The sequence below is a fragment of the Cynocephalus volans genome, chromosome X, assembly GCF_027409185.1.
Source record: "Cynocephalus volans isolate mCynVol1 chromosome X, mCynVol1.pri, whole genome shotgun sequence".
Taxonomy (NCBI): domain Eukaryota; kingdom Metazoa; phylum Chordata; class Mammalia; order Dermoptera; family Cynocephalidae; genus Cynocephalus; species Cynocephalus volans.
In genome coordinates, this window is record NC_084478.1 from 174986352 (window position 1) to 175007740 (window position 21389).

A 21389-nucleotide genomic window follows, 5' to 3' on the forward strand; every position below is an offset into this window, starting at 1 on the left:
AATAAGCAGTTTACAGTTTGATCCCTGTACCAGCCAGCCACCAAAAATAAATGAAAACATAAAATTAATTTTTAGAAAAGAAACGAGAAGTTTACAAACGTATAGCTCATTTAAGAAGGTATGAGACAATGTTGAAAATGTAGCTCACAGCTGCAGATCAGCCATATTAATTCGTGAGGAAAAAATTAATCTTGTTCATGCCCTAATTGAAGAGGGCCAACAATTAACAGCAGAAACAGTAGCCAACCCCATAGACATCTCAATTGGTTCAGCTTACACAATAATGACTGAAAAATTACAGTTGAGCACATTTGCCACTGGATGGCTGCCAAAATGGTTGTGCCCAGATCAGCTGCAGACAAGGGCAGAGTTTTCCATGGAAATTTTAAACAAGTAGTATTAAGATCCTGAAGCATCTCTTCAAAGAATCGTAACAGGAAATGAAACATGGCTTTACCAGTACAATCTTGAAGAGAAAGCACAATCAAAGCCATGGCTACCAAGAGGTGGAAGTGGTCCAGTCAAAGTAAAAGTGGACGATCAGAAGCAAAGGTCATGGCAACATTTTTTGGGATGCTCAAGGCATTTTGCTTGTTGAATTTCTGGAAGGGCAGAGAACAATAACATCTGCTTATTACGAGAATGTTTAGAGAAAGTTAGCCAAAGCTTGAGCTGAAAAACACCTGGGAAAGCTTCATCAGAGAGTCCTTCCCCGCAATAACATGCTTCTGTTCATTCCTCTCATCAAACAAGGACAATTTTGTGAGAGTTTCAATGGGTAATCATTAGGCATCCACATTAAAATCCTGATTTGGCTCCTTCTGACTTCTTTTTGTTTCCTAATCTAACCAAGTCTTTAAAGGGCACCCATTTTTCTTCAGTTAATTATGTAAAAAAGACGGCATTGACACAGTTAAATTCCCAAGACCCTCAGTTCTTTAGGAATGAACTAAATGGCTGGTATCATTGCTTACAAAAGTGTCTTGAACTTGATGGAGTTTATGTTGAGAAATAAAGTTTATATTTTTATTTTTATGTTTTAATTCCATTTTACCATAAATTTTTTGAAGTCCTCTTGTACACTCAACGATTAGAGTATCATATTCTCTCAAATACACCTGAAACATTTACAAAAATTAGTCATGTACCAGGCCATCAAGAGCCTCACTGAAATTTCAAACATTAGATATTATACAGATCACAACACAATTGTTAGAGGTTAATATGAAAAAATAATGAATCAAAATTCATATATTTGCAACTTAAATAATTCATGGATCAAAGAAGTAATCATGAAAGAATTTAAAGCTTTTTAAAATTGCATATTGAAGGAAGCAATCTGAATGAACAGAACCACTCCACGTGCTTCTATTACTCATTCTCCCACAGGCTCTTTTGGTGCATCCTCCTTCAGCGCACCCATGCCTTGCCCAGACTCAGAAAGTCATCCCCAAGGAGGTGGTGATGGAGCAGGCAATCATGGGGCTGTTCCCTGGGTCCTGCACTGAATAATCCTGCATCAGCAGTGCCCCTGATGGAACTTACCCTTGATCACTCCTTCCAGACACCATTCTTTGACCTGCTTGACAGAGATGCCACACCGTGTTGAAGGCAGCTGGCCACAACTCACCATCACCAGCCAAATAGTAGAGGTGGAAGGGATAAGATATAATGAGATTTGGGATATATTTCAATGATTATGATATCAAGGCTGAGTGCAAGAAATTGCTTCAAGTGAAAGAAATTTCTGAATCACAGGAAGAAATCAAGAAACTATGTCAGTAATATTTCCCAAGCATCTGAGCTTGAAGAACTCTGTAATGATGTATTAGAAAGAGATTGGGGGATTCCTGAGAGAAAGATCCAGAATATAATGAATTTAGCAGGAAAAAACCTGGGTTTTTTCTGCATTATCTGATGATTTCTAAGGACTGACTGTAATCAAACTATAATGAAAGGCTTTTCCATGTCTGTTACAGATATGTGTATTGTGAAGTCCTCTTCAGTCTGAACCTACATCAAGGAGTTTCTAATGAAGAGAGGCCTCAGTAGTATGACACATGTGACCAAAGTTTTCAACAGAATTTGAATAAGCCATGAGGGAATTCACAACACCAAATGTCCATGTATAAGAAGCGAATATGGGAAAACCTTCAGAGGAAGCCCAGATACTTTCCAACATCAGATAACTAACACTAGAGAGATGGTCCTGAGTCATAATGAATGTGAAAAATCTCTCAGCCAGAACCCAGTTCACAAAAAAGATCAGAGATTTCCATACAGTAAAAAAAACCTAGCAGTGCAGTAATAAGATAAAGCCTTCTGTATGGTTCAAATCTTATTAGGCATCAGATACACAACGGGGGGAAGAAGCCTAACATATGAATGGATGTGGAAAAGCCTTCAACCAGAATTCATTCAAATGACATCAAAAATCCCACTGGAGCAAATAAACATATGAATGCAATAAAAGTGAAAGGCTTTTAGACGGAGTTCAACCTCACGCAACAACCCAGATTCATTCTGGAGAGAAGTTGTATATGGTTAGTGAACATGAAAATGCCTGCTAGTGGTGCTCACGCCTTTAAACATCATAGGTTTTACACTGGTGATAACGTCTGAGTATGAAGAAAGCCTTGAGCCAGAGTACACATATGAAGAAACACCAGAGACTTCACTTCAGGAAAACTCCTATGAACATAATGGCTCTGGTAAACCATTCAACCAGGTCTCAAATCTTATTAAGCATCATGTAGTTCATGCTGGAAAGAAAGCCAACAAATATAATGACTGTGGGAAAGCCTTTAGCCTTACAGCATATCCTCATTCAGCAGAGAGGACTTCACAACACACATATCTGTAATAGACGGAAAAGCCTCTCATTATAGTTTGGTTACAGTCTGTCCTTAGAAATTATCAGATAATCCGGAGCCCCTGTGAATGTGATGTCTGTGGGAAAGCCTTCACAGTTCAGTCCTTCAGGGAATTCATTCACTCTGGCCATAAGTCCTATAAGTTTAACAAATGTGAAAAAAAAAAAAAACCTTTAACCAGAGTTCAACCCTTATTCAGCATTAGATAATTCATAATGAATTGGAATGTAGGGTTAATGTAGAATGGTAAAGTCTTCCATGGAGGCTCAAACCTTAATCATTATGGGGATGGTCATAGTGTAGAAACACTTTATATGGGTATGAGATGTGTTGAAGACTTCAGTCAGAATTCAGGGAAAATCCGCATAGAGGAAGACCATATGAATGTTACGAATGTGAGAAGTGCTTCAGTCATTCAGTCCTTACGCAAAATCAAAAAATTTACACCCTCCGTGAAATCCTGTGACTGTACTAACTGTAAGAAAGCTTTCAGTCACCAGTCAAAAGTACTTAAGCATCAACTCATTCACACCAGTAGCCTGTTCAGCATGGTGGATGTATGAAAAACTTGTCAACAGTTTCCTTTTCTGACTCTTTCCTGACAGTTTAAATTGCCTTTCTTCTAGTTATGCAGATTTGAAACCTCTAGGTTGTATCTCCTGATTCCTTTATACACATGCCCAGCCAATCACAAAGCCTGGGATTCTATGTCTAAAATGTCTCTGGCCAATCACTGTTGTGACATCAGCCTTCATGTCACCTCTGCTTTTTTCAATGTGTAAACACAGTCATGCATCTGTCAGAAAAAGAATTATGAAGACTGAGTGTTTATAGAGTTTATTGCTATAATCAAATAAGACAAACCAAAAAGGCTTTTTAAAACCCACTTAATGAAATTGGGAATGCTATATGGAAAACCTTGTGGGTTTCAGTGAAAATTAATAGCTTTAATGCTTATCTTACAAAATAATAAAAGCTAAAAAATTAATAACATGAGTGTCCAACTTAAGAAGTTAGAAAAAGAACAGTAGAAAAAGTCAAAAGAAAGTACAAGAAAACAAGAAGTAAGGATAAGAGCAGAAAATAATAAAAAAGAAAACAAAAACATAATAGAAAAGATTAACAAAGTGAAAGGATAAAGGAAGCCAAACAAAATAAACAGGCACAAATAAATAATACCATTAATGAAAACAAGGACATAATTACAGATAAGGGAGACATTAAAATATAATAAAATAATGTGTTTAACAACTTTATATTAATAAATTTTGGTGAAATTGACAAATTCTTAGAAAATATATTACTTACTAAACTGATACATAAAAAAATTAAAAGCCTGATTGTTACAGTATTAGTCATCTATTGCCACAATAATGCTGCATGGCAAGCCACCCTCTAAAAAATCAATGACTTAATAACAACCAGTATTTACTGTCATACTCAAGGATCTGCAGATTATATTAATTATAGTACATTAATAATATTATACATTATATTAATTATATTTTATATATATCATATGTAATTATAGTTTGACTGATCTAGTTTGGGCTCATCTAAATGCCTCTGTTTCATGCTGTGGGTTGGCTATGCTTAGTTCCAGTCTACAGGTTGGGCTTAGGTATATTCAATAGATGATCATTCTGGGGCCAGGCTGAAGGGGCAGTGGCTACCTGGGACAAGGTTTTGTCACTGAGGATCACTGGTGTGCAAGAAGTCAAACCCAACAAAGATAACACATTTCAAGTGTTTGCTGGCATCATGTTTACTAAAGCAAGTCACTTGGCAAGTCCAAAGTCAAGGAGCAGAGAAATATATTCCTCCTACTTTTAAGCTATGGTAAGGATAGCTTACCATATAGAAGTATAATTTTTTTACAAAGAAATGACTAATCAGGACCAAACATTCAATCTGACATAGTCCTGTAACTATTAAATAAATTGAGGTAGTGGTTTAAAAACCTTCTTATGAAGAAAACACTAGGCCCAGATAATTTTACAAGAACATGCTACCAGAGTACAAAGAACAGATTATTCCACTCTTATTCAAACTGTTAGAAGACACAGAAAAAGAAAAAAATACTCTTCAAATCATTCTTTTGAGTCTAGTATAACTTTGTTGCCAAGACAAGGCCATAGTAAGAATGAAAATTACAGACCCGTTTTATAGAAAAAATCTAAACAAAATACTACAAAAAACAAAGTCTAACAGTTTATTAAAAACACAGTGTACCTTGACCAATTTGAGTTTTTCCCAGGAATACAGGCATGTTTGGGTTTTTTAAATGTATTTATTTGTTTTAATTGACACATTGTAATTGTACATACTTAGGTACAATCTGATATTTTGATACATATATATGTTGCATAATGATCAAGGCAAGGTAGTTAATGTAACCATTACCTCATGCATTTATCATTTCTTTGTGGAGAAAACATTCAAAAGCCTCTCCTGTAGCTATGATGTAATATACAAAACGTAACTGTTAACCATAGCCACCCTGCTGTGCAATAGAACACCAGAACTTATTCCTCCTATATTAGATGTTTTAATATTAGAAAAATCTATCAATTGTATCGCCCATATTAATAAATCAAAACAGAAAAACCTTATGATCATCTTAATAGATACAGAAAAAGTAATTGATAAAATTCAACACCCGTTAATATTATTAAAAAACTATTAATAAAATAGAAAGAAAATGGAACTTCCTTAACCCAATAAAGGCACTTACAAAAGTATCTAAAATGAGGGGCCAGCCCGTGGCTCACTTGGGAGAGTGTGGTGCTGATAACACCAAGGCCATGGGTTCGGATCCCTATATAGGGATGGCCGGTTAGCTCACTTGGGAGAGCGTGGTGCTGACAACACCAAGTCAAGGGTTAACATCCCCTTACCGGTCATCTTTAAAAAAAAAAAGTATCTAAAACAAATATCATTCTAAATGTAGAAAAGTTAAAAGCTTCTCCTTTAAATCGGAAGCAAGACAGTAATGCCAAAGTCACCACATCTATTCAACATTCTGGTAAAACTTCCATTATTTGCATATGACATGATTGCCTAAATAGAAAACCCAGAGTACTCTACAGACAATTCATGAAAACAAAAAAGAGTTTATCAAAGTGTCTAAATATGAAATCATTATATAGAAAACAATTATATTTCTGTACATCAGCAATAAACAATTAGAAAAAATTTTAATTAAAAAATACCATTTACAATAGAAATAGATCCATGACATACTGAGGAATAAGTCTAACGAAGGATGTGCAAGATTTATATGCAGAAAATGATAAAATCTTATTGAAAGGCACTATGAAAATTTAAATAAATTAAGACATAGCCCATGTTCATGAATAGAAATACACAATATAATAAAGATGTCAGTTCTTCCAAAATTGATCTATAGATACAATGGCGATGCTAACCAAAATTCTACATTTTTCATGGAACTTGACAAACTATCTCTAAAATGTATATGGAAGAGCAAAATGCTAAAAATAATAATAATAATAATAAAGGTCCAAGGCATTCTTGAATAAAAAGAATAAGGAGAGAGGACTTTCTCTACAAGATATGAAGTTCACTATAATCAAGGAAAAATGAACTTAGTGCAGGGACAAATAGATGTAAACAGAACAGTGGAACAGAATAGAGAGACCAGTAACTGATTCAGACATATATGGGCACTTGCCATATAAGCTGGAAAAAAATGGTTATTCAATAAATGATAAAATTTTGAGTACTACCTTACACCATACGCAATTAACTTCATATGGATTAAGAATTTAAATATAAAATGAAAAACTTTAAACTTTTAGATCAAACTGTAGATGAATGCCTTTTTTACCTTGGAGTGGGGAAATATATGGCATTCATCTAGTCACTACTCAGTGGGTGCATAGGCAAGGTTGCCCAGCAGGAGCTGCAACTATGGAGGAGACACGGCCACTACCAGATATGCCATCCAAAGCAGAGAAAGAAGGGGAGAAAATACCCTGGCTTCTCTCTCCTCTTGCTCTTTAATGTCATGCCAAACCTATCTGGCAGCCAATGGGCATCAGAGGGATGCCAGTCCCTAGGGATTTAAAGCACAGCAGGCGGAGAGCAGAGGATAAATCTGAGAGCAAACAGGCAAATGACCAGCACAGATTTCTCAAATTAGTCCCAAAAGCACTGACTATTAAAGAAAAGACAAGCTTACAACATTAAAATGCAGAACATTTGTTCATAAAAAATCACCTTAAAGCAAATGAAAAGACAAGCCATACACTGGGAGAAGATATTTGGCAATGAATATGATTGACAAAGGATTAGGATATAAAGAACTACAAATCAATAGTAAGAAGAAACAAACAACTCAACAGGAAAACAGGCAGAAGACATGAGCAGATATTTCAGAGAAGAGGAAAAGCATATGGCCAATATCCATATGAGCAGAAGCTCAGCCTCATTAGCAATCAGGGAAATGAAAATCAAAACTAGAGTGAGATGCCATTTTACACCCTTTCAATTGGCAAAAATTAAGAAGTCTGACAAGTGTTGGAGAGGATGAGGGACAACAGAATCTCTTACACTTTGCTGATGGCAGTGAAAATTGATACTATCACTTAGCCAAAACAATTTTGCATAATATTGTTAAGCTGAATGTTTGTATACCCTGTAATGTAGCAATTCCACTTCTAGGTACAATAGGAGACATGTGTGATAATGTTCACAGCGGCACTGTTTGGAATAGCAGAAACAAGAACAATCTAAATAACAATCAACAGGAGAATACATAAACAAATTATGGTATATTATTCAACATTGAAAAAGAATGAACTACAATCTCAAACAATAACATGGAAAAATTTTAGTAACGATGTTGAGAGAAAAAAGCATGCTCATGAAGACTACATATGTAGTATGATGCTCTTTTTATACAGTTCAAAAAGAAATAAAGCTGACAATCTATTGCATGGCTATGCAATAGATATATATAAGTACATATTATATATAAAATAAAATTATATACCTATATTTTTTAAAGCATTTAAATTATAAATACAACAATTTAAGAAAGTGGTTACCTGGGGTTATGGAGGAGAGAGGGAATGGGACTGAGAATGAGCACAAAGGCAGATGTCAGATATGGGTAATATCTTAGTTCTCAAGTTGGATAGAAGGACCATAGGTGTTCTTTATGGTAATTAAATAATTAAAGTGAATAAATGAAAGCCATGCCAAAACCAGTGGTGATAGTGCATTATGAAACAAGGGCTATGACTAATGCAATTCTTTGTAACAGAGGTCCTGAAGGAAATATAAAGAATTGGTTAACAATTCTGGTTAAGCATAACAGATTGGACAGATGAGTTTATTTCTGCTTCCTTCACTCAAGTTGCCTATAAAGTGACTTTTTAATATTATAAGCTCACAATGGCAAGGGGAAAAAAAGGAGCAAAAAAAAAAAAAAAAGATCTCCAAGAGAAATTTCAGTTATTGTAAGCTGGAAAGTGGAAAGAGCAAAGGAAGCCATCAGGGGTGAGAAGCAAGCTGATTTCCATAGAACCCAGAAAGCCTTCAGAACTGGAGGCGTCAGGTACTAAGGAGGGCAGAGTAATGAATGGGGATGAAGATAGAAGAGTTGATTAAAAGTTTTTAAGGACCAGTTCCCCGTCTCTATGGTAGCCATTCAGGTATTACACTTCCAGTCAAGAGACAGGACTTTATTCTCTGGAGAAGCAGGGAACGCCAGGATCTGCGAAGAATGAAAAAAAAAAAAAAAAAAAACAGAGGGAATGAGCAAATCTACACGCTAAGTGATAAGACCTCTCCTCCACCAGCCCTCAGAACTCTGAAAGCCAGGACCACTGGTTGGCAAGCTTCCCCTCACTCCCCTTCCCCCATACACCCCACAGCCTCCAGTGGAAGCAGAGAAAGCACACAATAATATTGTCAGAGAGACACGGAAAAATGCTACAGCAATTAAAGAAGAAAAGGTTATGGAAAAGGAAAGAGGAAAAGAAAAAGCTATTAGTATTTTTAAAATATGATCGTGGAAATTTAAACTTCAAGAGAAAGTTTGAAAATAAAGTTAAGGAAATATCCGAGAGAGAAAGAAGTTCAACATTCATCTAATAGGAGTTCCAGGAAAAGCGAACAGACTATAAATAGAGGAGAGGGAAATTTTTTAAAGAAAGAATACAATAAAATTTCTCAAAACTAAAGGGCATGAGTCTTCATGAAGGACATGACATTGAAAGGGCCCCACCGAGTACCCATCAAAATAAATGAAAAAAAAGATCCATAGGGGCTGGCCAGTTAGCTCAGTTGGTTAGAGCACAGCCCTGTAACACCCTTAGGAAGATACAGCATCATAGAATACCATAAATAAGTAGGAGATCCTAAAAGCTTCATAAAGGAAAAAAAAGTATGTCAAAAGATTCGTAATCAGAATGGCATCTGATTACCATCTGCAACAATGGCTGCTTGAAGACAACAGCAGCATGCCTTAACATTTTTGAGAGAAAATTATTTCCACATATAATTCTATATCCAGCAATGTATCAATCACATATGGGGGGAGAATAAAGCTATTTTCAAACATATGCAATCCCCCAAACTATGTACCTTTCATGCACCCTTTGTCAGGAAGCTACTGGAGGATGTTCTTCACCAAACGAAGAATTAAGACATAAAAAGAGGTTAACATGGTGTATTAGTCCATTTTCTTTTTTTTTTTTTTTTTTCTTTTTTTTTTCGTGGCTGGCCAGAATAGGGCTAACCATCCAAGCCCTTCCATGAACTTTTTTTTTTTTTTTTTAATTTTATTTTGTCGATATACATTGTAGCTGATTATTGCTCCCCATCACCAAAACCTCCCTCCCTTCTCCCTCCCCCCCTCCCCCCCAACAATGTCCTTTCTGTTTGCTTGTTGTATCAACTTCAAATAATTGTGGTTGTTATATCTTCTTCACCCCCCCCCCCGGTTTGTGTGTGTGTGTGTGTATGTGTGTGTGTGAATTTATATATTAATTTTTAGCTCCCTCCAATAAGTGAGAACATGTGGTATTTCTCTTTCTGTGCCTGACTTGTTTCACTTAATATAATTCTCTCAAGGTCCATCCATGTTGTTGCAAATGGCAGTATTTCATTCGTTTTTATAGCTGAGTAGTATTCCATTGTGTAGATGTACCACATTTTCCGTATCCACTCATCTGATGATGGGCATTTGGGCTGGTTCCAACTCTTGGCTATTGTAAAGAGTGCTGCGATGAACATTGGGGAACAGGTATACCTTCGACTTGATGATTTCCATTCCTCTGGGTATATTCCCAACAGTGGGATGGCTGGGTCGTATGGTAGATCTATTTGCAATTGTTTAAGGAACCTCCATACCATTTTCCATAGAGGCTGCACCATTTTGCAGTCCCACCAACAATGTATGAGAGTTCCTTTTTCTCCGCAGCCTCGCCAGCATTTATCGTTCATAGTCTTTTGGATTTTAGCCATCCTAACTGGGGTTAGATGGTATCTCAATGTGGTTTTGATTTGCATTTCCCGGATGCTGAGTGATGTTGAGCATTTTTTCATATGTCTGTTGGCCATTTGGATATCTTCCTTAGAGAAATGCCTACTTAGCTCTTTTGCCCATTTTTTAATTGGGTTGCTTGTTTTCTTCTTGTAAAGTTGTTTGAGTTCCTTATATATTCTGGATATTAATCCTTTGTCAGATGTATATTTTGCAAATATTTTCTCCCACTCTGTTGGTTGTCTTTTAACTCTGTTAATTGTTTCTTTTGCTGTGCAGAAGCTTTTTAGTTTGATATAATCCCATTTGTTTATTTTTCCTTTGGTTGCCCGGGCTTTTGGGGTCGTATTCATGAAGTCTGTGTCCAGTCCTATTTCCTGAAGTGTTTCTCCTATGTTTTCTTTAAGAAGTTTTATTGTTTCAGGGTGTATATTTAAATCCTTAATCCATTTTGAGTTGATTTTAGTATACGGTGAGAGGTATGGATCTAGTTTCATTCTCCTGCATATCGATATCCAGTTATCCCAGCACCACTTGCTGAAGAGGCAGTCCCTTCCCCAGTGAATAGGCTTGGTGCCTTTGTCAAAGATCAGATGGCAGTAAGTGTGTGGGTTGATTTCTGGATTCTCTATTCTATTCCATTGGTCAGTGTGTCTGTTTTTATGCCAGTACCATACTGTTTTGGTTATTATAGCTTTGTAGTATAGCTTAAAGTCAGGTAGTGTTATGCCTCCAGCTTTATTTTTTTTGCTCAGCATTGCTTTGGCTATTCGTGGTCTTTTATTGTTCCATATAAATGTCTGAATAGTTTTTTCCATTTCTGAGAAAAATGTCTTTGGAATTTTGATGGGGATTGCATTGAATTTGTATATCACTTTGGGTAGTATGGACATTTTCACTATGTTGATTCTTCCAATCCAAGAGCATGGAATATCTTTCCATCTTCTTGTATCCTCTCTAATTTCTCTCAGCAGTGGTTTGTAGTTCTCATTATAGAGATTTTTCACCTCCTTGGTTAACTCAATTCCTAAGTATTTTATTTTTTTGGTGGCTATTGTAAATGGGCAGGCTTTCTTGATTTCTCCTTCTGCGTGTTCACTATTGGAGAAAAGAAATGCTACTGATTTTTGTGTGTTGATTTTGTATCCTGCTACTGTGCTGAAATCATTTATCAATTCCAACAGTTTTTTTGTAGAGATTTTAGGCTGTTCGATATATAGGATCATGTCATCTGCAAACAGGGACAGTTTGACTTCATCTTTTCCAATCTGGATGCCCTTTATTTCCTTCTCTTCTCTGATTGCTCTGGCTAGTACTTCCAACACTATGTTGAATAGGAGAGGTGAGAGTGGGCATCCTTGTCTAGTGCCTGTTCTTAAAGAAAAAGCTTTCAGCTTTTCCCCATTCAGGATGATATTGGCAGTGGGTTTGTCATATATGGCTTTAATTATGTTGAGATACTTTCCCTCTATACCTAACTTATAGAGGGTCTTTGTCATGAATGAGTGCTGAACTTTATCAAATGCTTTTTCAGCATCTATAGAGATGATCATATGGTCCTTGTGTTTGAGTTTATTAATATGGTGTATCACATTTATTGATTTGCGTATGTTGAACCAACCTTGCATCCCTGGGATGAATCCCACTTGATCGTGATGAATAATTTTTCGTATGTGTTGCTGTATTCTGTTTGCTAGTATTTTAGTGAGGATTTTTGCATCTATATTCATCAAGGATATCGGCCTGTAGTTTTCTTTTTTGGTTATATCTTTACCTGGTTTTGGTATCAGGATGATGTTTGCTTCATAGAATGAGTTTGGGAGATTTGCGTCCGTTTCAATCTTTTGGAATAGTTTGTAAAGAATCGGTGTCAATTCCTCTTTGAATGTTTGGTAAAATTCTGCTGTGAATCCATCTGGTCCTGGGCTTTTCTTTGTTGGGAGCCTTCTGATAACAGCTTCAATCTCCTTTATTGTTATTGGTCTGTTCAAATTTTCTACGTCTTCACGGTTCAGGTTTGGGAGCTTGTGTGTGTCCAGAAATTTATCCATTTCCTCCAGATTTTCAAATTTGTTGGCATATAGTTGTTTATAGTAGTCTCGAATGATTCCTTGTATTTCAGATGAATCAGTTGTAATATCGCCTTTTTCATTTCTAATTTTTGTTATTTGAGTCTTCTCTCTTCTTTTTTTTGTTAGCCATGCTAATGGTTTGTCAATTTTATTTATCTTTTCAAAAAACCAACTTTTTGATTCGTTGATCTTTTGAATTGTTTTTTGGTTTTCAATTTCATTCAGTTCTGCTCTGATCTTAATGATTTCTTTCCGTCTGCTAACTTTACGATTGGATTGTTCTTGTTTTTCTAGTTCTTTAAGGTGAAGTGTTAGGTTGTTCACTTGCCATCTTTCCATTCTTCTGAAGTGAGCATTTAATGCAATAAATTTTCCCCTCAATACTGCTTTTGCAGTATCCCACAGGTTTTGGTATGATGTATCATTGTTTTCATTAGTTTCAATAAACTTTTTGATTTCCTGCTTGATTTCTTCTTGGACCCATATGTCATTAAGTAGAATGCTGTTTAATTTCCATGTGTTTGTATAGTTTCCAGAGTTTTGTTTGTTATTAATTTCTAGTTTTAATCCATTGTGGTCTGAGAAGATACATGGGATAATTCCAATTTTTTTGAATTTATTGAGACTTGATTTGTGACCTAATATGTGATCTATCCTGGAGAATGATCCATGTGCTGATGAGAAGAATGAATATTCTGAGGTTGTTGGGTGGAATGTTCTGTAGATATCTGCCAATTCCAATTGGTCTAGAGTCTTGTTTAGATCTTGTGTTTCTCTACTGATTCTTTGCCTAGATGATCTGTCTAATATTGACAGTGGAGTGTTCAGGTCCCCTGCTATTATGGTATTAGTGTCTATTTCCTTCTTTAGGTCTAATAGAGTTTGTTTTATAAATCTGGCTGCTCCAACATTGGGTGCGTACATATTTATGATTGTTATGTCTTCTTGATGGATCAGTCCTTTTATCATTAAGTAGTGTCCCTCATTGTCTCTTTTTATGGTTTTTAGTTTAAAGTCTATTTTGTCAGATATAAGAATAGCCACTCCAGCTCGTTTTTCTTTTCTGTTTGCATGGTAAATCTTTTTCCATCCTTTCACTCTTAGTCTGTGTGAATCTTTATGGGTGAGGTGGGTCTCTTGTAGGCAGCATATAGTTGGGTCCTGCTTTTTGATCCAGTCAGCCAGTCTGTGTCTTTTAATTGGGGAATTTAAGCCTTTAACATTAAGAGTTGTTATTGAAAGGTGTTGATTTATTCCTAGCATTTTATTGGTTGTTTGGTTGTCTTAGGTGTCTTTTGTTCCTTGCTTTCTGATTTACTGTTTGGTTTCTTTGTTTGTTGGTTCCTTAGGTTGTAGATAGTGTTTTTGTTAGCTTGTTTTCTCTTCATGAATGCCATTTTTATTGTACTAGCGGGTTTAGATTTTTCTTAGGTTTTTATGGCAGTGGTAGTTATTTTTCAGGAACCAAACCCAGTGCTCCCTTGAGGATTTCTTGTAAGGGTGGTCTTGTGGTAGTGAACTCCCGCAGTTTTTGTTTGTCTGAGAAATATACTATTTGCCCCTCATTTCGGAAGGATAGCCTTGCAGGGTAGAGTATTCTTGGCTGGCAATCTTTGTCTTTTAGTATTTTGAAAATATCATCCCATTCCTTTCTAGCTTTTAGGGTTTGTGATGAAAAGTCTGATGTTAACCTGATTGGGGCTCCCTTATAGGTGATTTGACGCTTCTCTCTTGCAGCTTTTAAGATTCTCTCTTTGTCTCTGAGTTTTGCCAATTTGACTATGACATGTCTTGGAGAAGGCCTTTTTAGGTTGAATACATTTGGAGATCGTTGAGCTTCCTGGATCTGAAGATCTGTGATTTTTCCTATACCTGGGAAGTTTTCTGCCACTATTTTGTTGAATATGTTTTCAATGGAATCTCCATTTTCCTCCCCTTCTGGAATACCCATGACTCGGATATTTGAGCGCTTGAGGTTGTCTGATATCTCTCTCAGATTTTCTTCAATGTCCTTGATTCTTTTTTCTTTCTTTTTGTCTGCTTGTGTTATTTCAAACAGCCCATCTTCAAGTTCAGAGGTTCTCTCTTCAACTTCGACAAGCCTGCTGGTTAAACTCTCCGTTGTGTTTTTTATTTCGCTGAATAACTTCTTCAGTTCAGCAAGTTCTGCTACATTTTTTTTCAGGACATTGATTTCCTTGTATATTTCCTCTTTCAGATCCTGTATACTTTTCCTCATTTCATCATGATGTCTAGCTGAGTTTTCTTGTATCTCATTCAGTTTCCTTAGAATTATCACTCGAAATTCCTTGTCGGTTATTTCAAGGGCTTCTTGTTCTATAGGATCTAGAGTATGAGATTTATTAATTTTTGGTGGTGTACTTTCTTGATTTTTTGTATTTCTGGTGTCTTTTTTTTGGTGTTTATTCATTGTGGCAGGGGGTTTCACAGTCCACCGGTTTGAGACTAATGACTAACTAGGATGTTGCTGTGGTTGCCAATTTGGTATGGCTCCCGCCATGACTGCTCAGTTGGCCTCTAGTGTCTTGTGTGTGTGGTTGCCTCGGGTCTTGGGCTTCTCCGGGGATCCACCTTTCTGGTCAGCTTGTACTCTGCTGGGCTGGTGGATCACGTACCACAGGGTGTCTGATCTCTGTTGAGCTTTCACTTTCTGTACAGGACTTCTCCCCGTTCCGTGTGCACTGGCCCAGGCTGTTAGATCGTGCAGTGGCGACCCCACCGGGTGTGTGGTTTCTGTCGAGTTTCCGCCTCCCTGGCTGCACGTCTCCCCCCTCTGTGCACACTGTGCTGGGCTGGGGTGTGTCTTCTGCACCCCTCGTCTATCAGCTGGGCCTTCAAGACCCTGCTCAGCACCGCCTCGCCCAGGAAGTCTACCAGGTTTCTGGTAGGCACAGACGACCGGTCTCTCTGGGTGCCTTTGTAGCACTGTGTAGATCTTTCTCGGGTCTTGTTCACCTTTGTATCCCCCCGGTATAAACCGAGTCTAGTGCCCGCCTGCAGCCTGCTCTCCGGCAGGTTCAAGCGGACCTGGGAACTCTCCTACCACACTATTCCCAACCAGAAATTCGTTAGGCTTTTTTCCAAACTGGTGGTCGCAGAGATGGTATCTGCCTCCCAGTAACAGGAAGTTTACCGGGGCGGAGTCCAGGGTGTGGTGGAGTGACAGTCGGCCCGCCCGTACTTCCTAGCCCTCCCAACACTGGTCGGGACGCCCCACACCCCCAGCCCCGCCAGAGAACCGCGGAGGGAGTGGGAGAGGAGGCCGGCCCGCAGGGTCCGGAAAGCCCCGGGCCAGGCCAAGCAAATGGGCTCAGTGATGGCCGAGCAGGGCGGAGCTGCCCGCACCTGGGAAAATGGAGGCAGCACCGGGGCAGTGAGTGGCCTGGTGGTGCAGGCGGGAGCCGCGTGGGCATCCACCCCCCGAACAGAGCTGTGCCAGGGATCACTCACAGTGCTGTGCCAGGTCGGGCGCTCGCTCTGTCTCTGGTTTGTTGCCTTCCGTGTTCTCGGCTCTGCCGCCTCGGGCTGTTCAGTCGCGGCGCTGCTCGGGCGCTCCCAGGAATCTTCTTTAATGCCGGCCTGAAACCTCGAATCCTGAATAGGGCAGCTGGCCACCTTCAGTGCGGCCCCAGCCTCCGGGATCCTGGCTGCATCCACAGCAGCCCTGGCGCCGTGTTCCCTCCCATTTTCTGTTACTTATAACAGAATGCCTAAAACTGGGTAATTTATAAAGAAATGAAATTTATTTCTTACAGTTTTGGAGGCTGTAGAGTCCACCGTCCAGGGGGTGCATCTGGAGAGAGCCTTCTTCGGGGTGGGAACTCTCTACAAGGTCCCATGGTGACCAGGGTATCACATGGCGAGAATGGCAAGAGCTCTCTCATGCGCTCCTTGTAAAGCCACCAGTCCACACCTATGATAACTCATTACTCCATGAATGGATTAATCCACGCATGAGGGTACAGTCCTCACGATCTAATCACCTCTTAAAGGCCCTACCTTTCAAATATCATAATTGGGTTCCCACCCTCTTGATACTGTTACAGTAGGGATGAATTTTCCAATATATGAACTTTTGGGGAACACATTTTACCCATAGCACATGGGATCTAGGAAAATGGGAGAGAAATAAGAAGGAGAAAGGAATTTCCAGGATAAGTCCAAATTGGAGCAGGCAAATGGAAAGTCATTAGAGGAAGGTGATCTCTAAAGGTGAAAAATAAGCCACCAAATCTGATGTGCTTGGCTGTATAACAACAAATTTTATATGTCTGGTTAGAAAGTCTGGAAGAAAAACATCATAGAAGTAGAGAAAGTCAAAGCAAGTAAACTAAACGAAGCAAATGTTGACTCCAAGAAAAATCAAAAGATTTCTTGTAACATGAAAGAAAAGGTTATCATAGTTCACTCTGTGGCTCAGCTGTGGACAACATCTACATAGTCATAATAATGTAAACACTGAATATTTATTTCACCAAAGATTATGATGGAACTATATTTGGAGCAGGAGGAAGAGGGAGTATGTGGCAGTATCAGTGTAAGAGAGAGATCTCCTCATCTTACATAGTAGAATCTTAATAAATAATATCTAAAATTGAAAAATCAAGAAATATTAGCAAAAAAATATTATTTTAAATGCAGAGGGTTACTACCAGTAAAAACAGCTATGCTTTGAAATTGTTGTCTTTGGAGAGTGATGCTCGGGAATAGAGAGGAGGGCAGGGCCTGCTCTTTTTCAATATCAGTCCATTTATATTGAAAGTGCTATGATTTTTAATTGCATTTGTATATTACTTTCATAAAAAATACATTTTTTAAAGACTGAAAATCTCTCCTCACCTCCCCCACCCGCCAGAGGTCACCACTGTTAGCTGTTCGATATATGTGTTTTTCCAGATGTTTTGCTCTGTCTCACACCATACATAAAAATTAACTCTAAATGGATCAAATGGTAAAATGTCAAAAGCAAAACCTAAAAACTTTTAGTGGACAATAGCTTTCTGACTTTGGAGTAGGAAAGAGTTTTGTAAACAAGACCCAAAATGCACCAAGAAAAGATTGATAAATTTGGAAATGTTGTTTCTTTTTAATTTTAATTTTATTTTAACATTTACTTGTACATATTTGTGGGGTACAGTGTGTTGTTTCAACACATGCATACACATGCATTCACTTAAGGTAGACAGCATAGCTTTGTACCCATTCAGGCACCAAGAAAAGATTGATAAACTTGGAAATTTTGTTCCTTAAAAGATACAATAATCACAATGAAAAGACAAGTCCCAGACTGGGAGAAGATTTTTGCCACACATATAAAGAACAAAATGCCCAAGGCGAAGAGCTACAAATCATTAAAAATTAGATAAGCATTGCAATGAAAATAGGCAAAGAATGTAGACAGGCATTTCACAGGAAAGGAAATATATACAGTCAGTACAATATATGAAGAGATGGTCTACCTTACTATTGATCAAGGAAATACAAATCAAGAGAAAATTAGATACTGTTTTATACCCATTCAAGTTGGCAAAAATTAAGAAGTCTGACAATACCAAGTATAGGAGAAGATGCAGTTCAACAGGAGCTCTTCTATATCGCTGGTAAGAGTGGAAATTGGCTCACTACTTTGAAAAACAGTTCAGCATCATTTTGTAAAGTTTAACATTTACACAGCCTTTGACGAGTAATTCCACTTCTAGATGTGTGCATGTGTATATGTATATGCACTTTTGCATCAGAAGACATATACAGGAATAATCATAGCAGCACCATTCCTAATAGCCAAAACCTGGAACTACAAGCCAATAGCAGGAATATATAAATTGCATATATAAGTTACATTTACCCAATGCAATATCACTATACAGCTATTTTTCTTAATTAACTATAGCCACACAAAACAATGTGAATAAATCTTAGCATTATATATTATTGAGTGGAAAAAATGCCAAAATATCATATACAGCACAACATTTTTATTGAGTTAAAAACAAATAAAACTAAACAATATGCTTTTTGGAACATGTATAGCTAAAACTATATTTTTTAGAAAAACAAGGGATGTTAAGCACAACTTTGGGATATTGATGATCTCTGGCAGGATAAAGTGGAGGATGGGATGCAGGAGAAGCTCTTAGCTAAACACAAGTTATTGTCCATATTCTAGTTCTCATTTTGGGTGATCATTCACTAGGGCTTATTATTTTCAAACAAATAAAAATAGCAGAGGAGTGTGTATAATCCTATTAGAATGTCATTGTGGCTTTCAACTGTGTCAATTTAGCTAAACTGGTATTATCTTTCTCTTATGGGTCCAAGGTAGCAGTGGCTAGAAAAAGACATTGTAGGAGATTTGAAAAGCAGACGTGAAGCTACAGCAACATTGTTTTTTGTGTTCTGACGATCAGTGCAGGGTGCTAGGCACAGCAGCAGCTCGTGCACGTTGCTGTTCATCACCTGGCTGACCTTGTTGATGTGGCCAACACCTGGACTCTAAAAGCCTCCAGCTCCCACCAGATCTTAACCTTTTAGCTACCGCAAGTCCTGGGTCAGTGGGTGTTGAGCCCTGTAACGAACTTGAATAAACTACTGCAAAAGCTTCCACGATTGTATAAGGTCTAACCTCTATAATAAACCCTTTATTCTATATCACAGGTTGGTTTTTATTCATTCATATGCATGGGAGATATTGTTTTATAAATGGATGAGAAAAGAGGAGCTGACTGGGAAGACAGAGGAAACAGTGGACCCGCCTCTTAAACTGGAGCTGAGCCCCTAAGCCAGAGAGATGATGGTGGAAGCTGGTGGAAGGGTTTTCTTGAGAGAGTTTGTGAGGCCATGAGCATAAGATGACCTGTTTTAGGGCCGGCCCATGGCTCACTCGGGAGAGTGCGGTGCTGATAACACCAAGGCCCCGGGTTCGGATCCCATATAGGGATGGCCGGTTAGCTCACAGGGTGAGCCTGGTGCTGACAACACCAAGTCAAGGGCTAAGATCCCCTTACCAGTCACCTTTTAAAAAAACAAAACAAAACAAAACAAAAACAAAAGCAAAAATAAGCTGACCTGTTTTAAACTCCAGGGGAGAAAGGGTGGCTCTGAATCGGGGAGAAGGCCATAGTCACCACCTGTGTGCAGAATCCCTCTTTGTTCTGGCACCCCAAGGATTGGCAATGGCACCCTTTTCGTGGTCAGTGGCACTTTGGCATCAAGTCCTTTCCAGGGGCCTCACAGGCAGTAGATGGCTCCGTGTGGGAGTCAGAGCCACAAAGAGAAAGCATAAATGAGATGCCACTGGGTGGGGCTGGTTTGTGACCATAATGTGAGGGAGACTCCCTTGGGAGTCTTCCAGAAATACAGGGGGGCCTTTAGAAGGAGGGCAGCTAGGGGCAAGAGGTAGAAATCTGGAGCCTGTATCATTGATAACAATGAGACTTCTCTATTCGTACACACAAGTTGCCGAGGCTCACATACTTGGAAGGGGACTTGGTTGCTTGGATTTTAGTTGTTGCCCAGGAGCTGGTGGTGTAATGATATATGAAGCCCCCTCTGAGACTCCAAGAAATGTCTGGGGAATGGTTGAAAACCTATGTTTCTGCACAGGCCTGGGGCATTTACAGTCATGGAGATCTTAGTATAAAAGGCAGTGTGATTCCATTCTGTCTGGCTGGTGAGGCTAGGAAATATTGGGATTTCAAAAAATAAACCAGAAGACTCTGAGTATGACTTGCGACCATGAAGTGATAGTAAAAATGTAATATATTGACTAACGTAAATCTGGTCTTGCCACTCCCATGCATAAAACCCTTCAGGGAGTCCCCTTAGCTAAATTTTTTGCAATGTCCTCCTCCATTGACTGCACTGACCCTTTTCTGGCCACTCTCTCTATCTTTCTTGCTTTCACCAGGTCAACCGTCGTGGACTCCTTCCAGCCCCAAGACACTTCATACTCTCCTTTGCCTTCAGGCCTCTGCATATGCTGTTCCCACTTCCTAAAACCCTCACCCACGCCCATCCCCATTATCTGGCTAATTTCTATTTTTCCTTCCCTCCTCAGAATGTGTATTCCCAATTTCATGTGCTGGAAACTTAGTCCCCAAATTCATATGTTGATGGTATTTGGAGGTGGGGCCTTTGGGAGGTAATTAGGATTTGATAAGGTTATCAGAGTGGGGCCCCATGATGACTCTGGTGGCTTTACAAGAGGAGGAAGAGAGATCTGAGCTGACATGCTCTTGCCCTCTCAATATGTGATGCCCTCCGCCATGTTATGATGCAGCAAGAAGTCCCTCACCAGATGCAGCCCCTTAACCTTGGACTTCCCAACATCCAGAACTGTAAAAATAAATTTATTTTACTTATAAATTACCCAATCTGTGGTATTCTGTTCTAGCAGCAGAAAATAGACCAAAACAATGTCATTGCCTGAGAGGTCTCACCTTGGACCCCACTCCAAGACTAACTTAGGTCTCGTGGCTGGATGCACCTTATGTTTCCCCTTTCATAGCACTTCTCCCACTGGTAATTCTTTATAAATCACCTCTTTTCCCTTCTAGAGTTTTACAGTCTGTACTGGTAGGGACAGCATTGGTTCTGATCAACACTGAATTGCCAGTGCCACGCACAGTGCTCAGCACAGAAAGGATTCTCAATACACGTGTGTTGAATGAACAGATGAATGAATGCACTCATTTATTAGGTGTTCATTCTGTGCCAGGCTCTGAGCTAATTACTTTACATGAATTTATGTCCTCATTTTATCCCGGAGTACAGTGAGGACCAGTGAAGTTATATAACTGTCCCAGGTCACACAGCAGATAAGTGGCAGGGCCAGGACACAACATAGGTCCACCTCACTCCAAAGTTTATTCTCTTAACTAGTTAACAAGTTTACTGCATCGTATATGA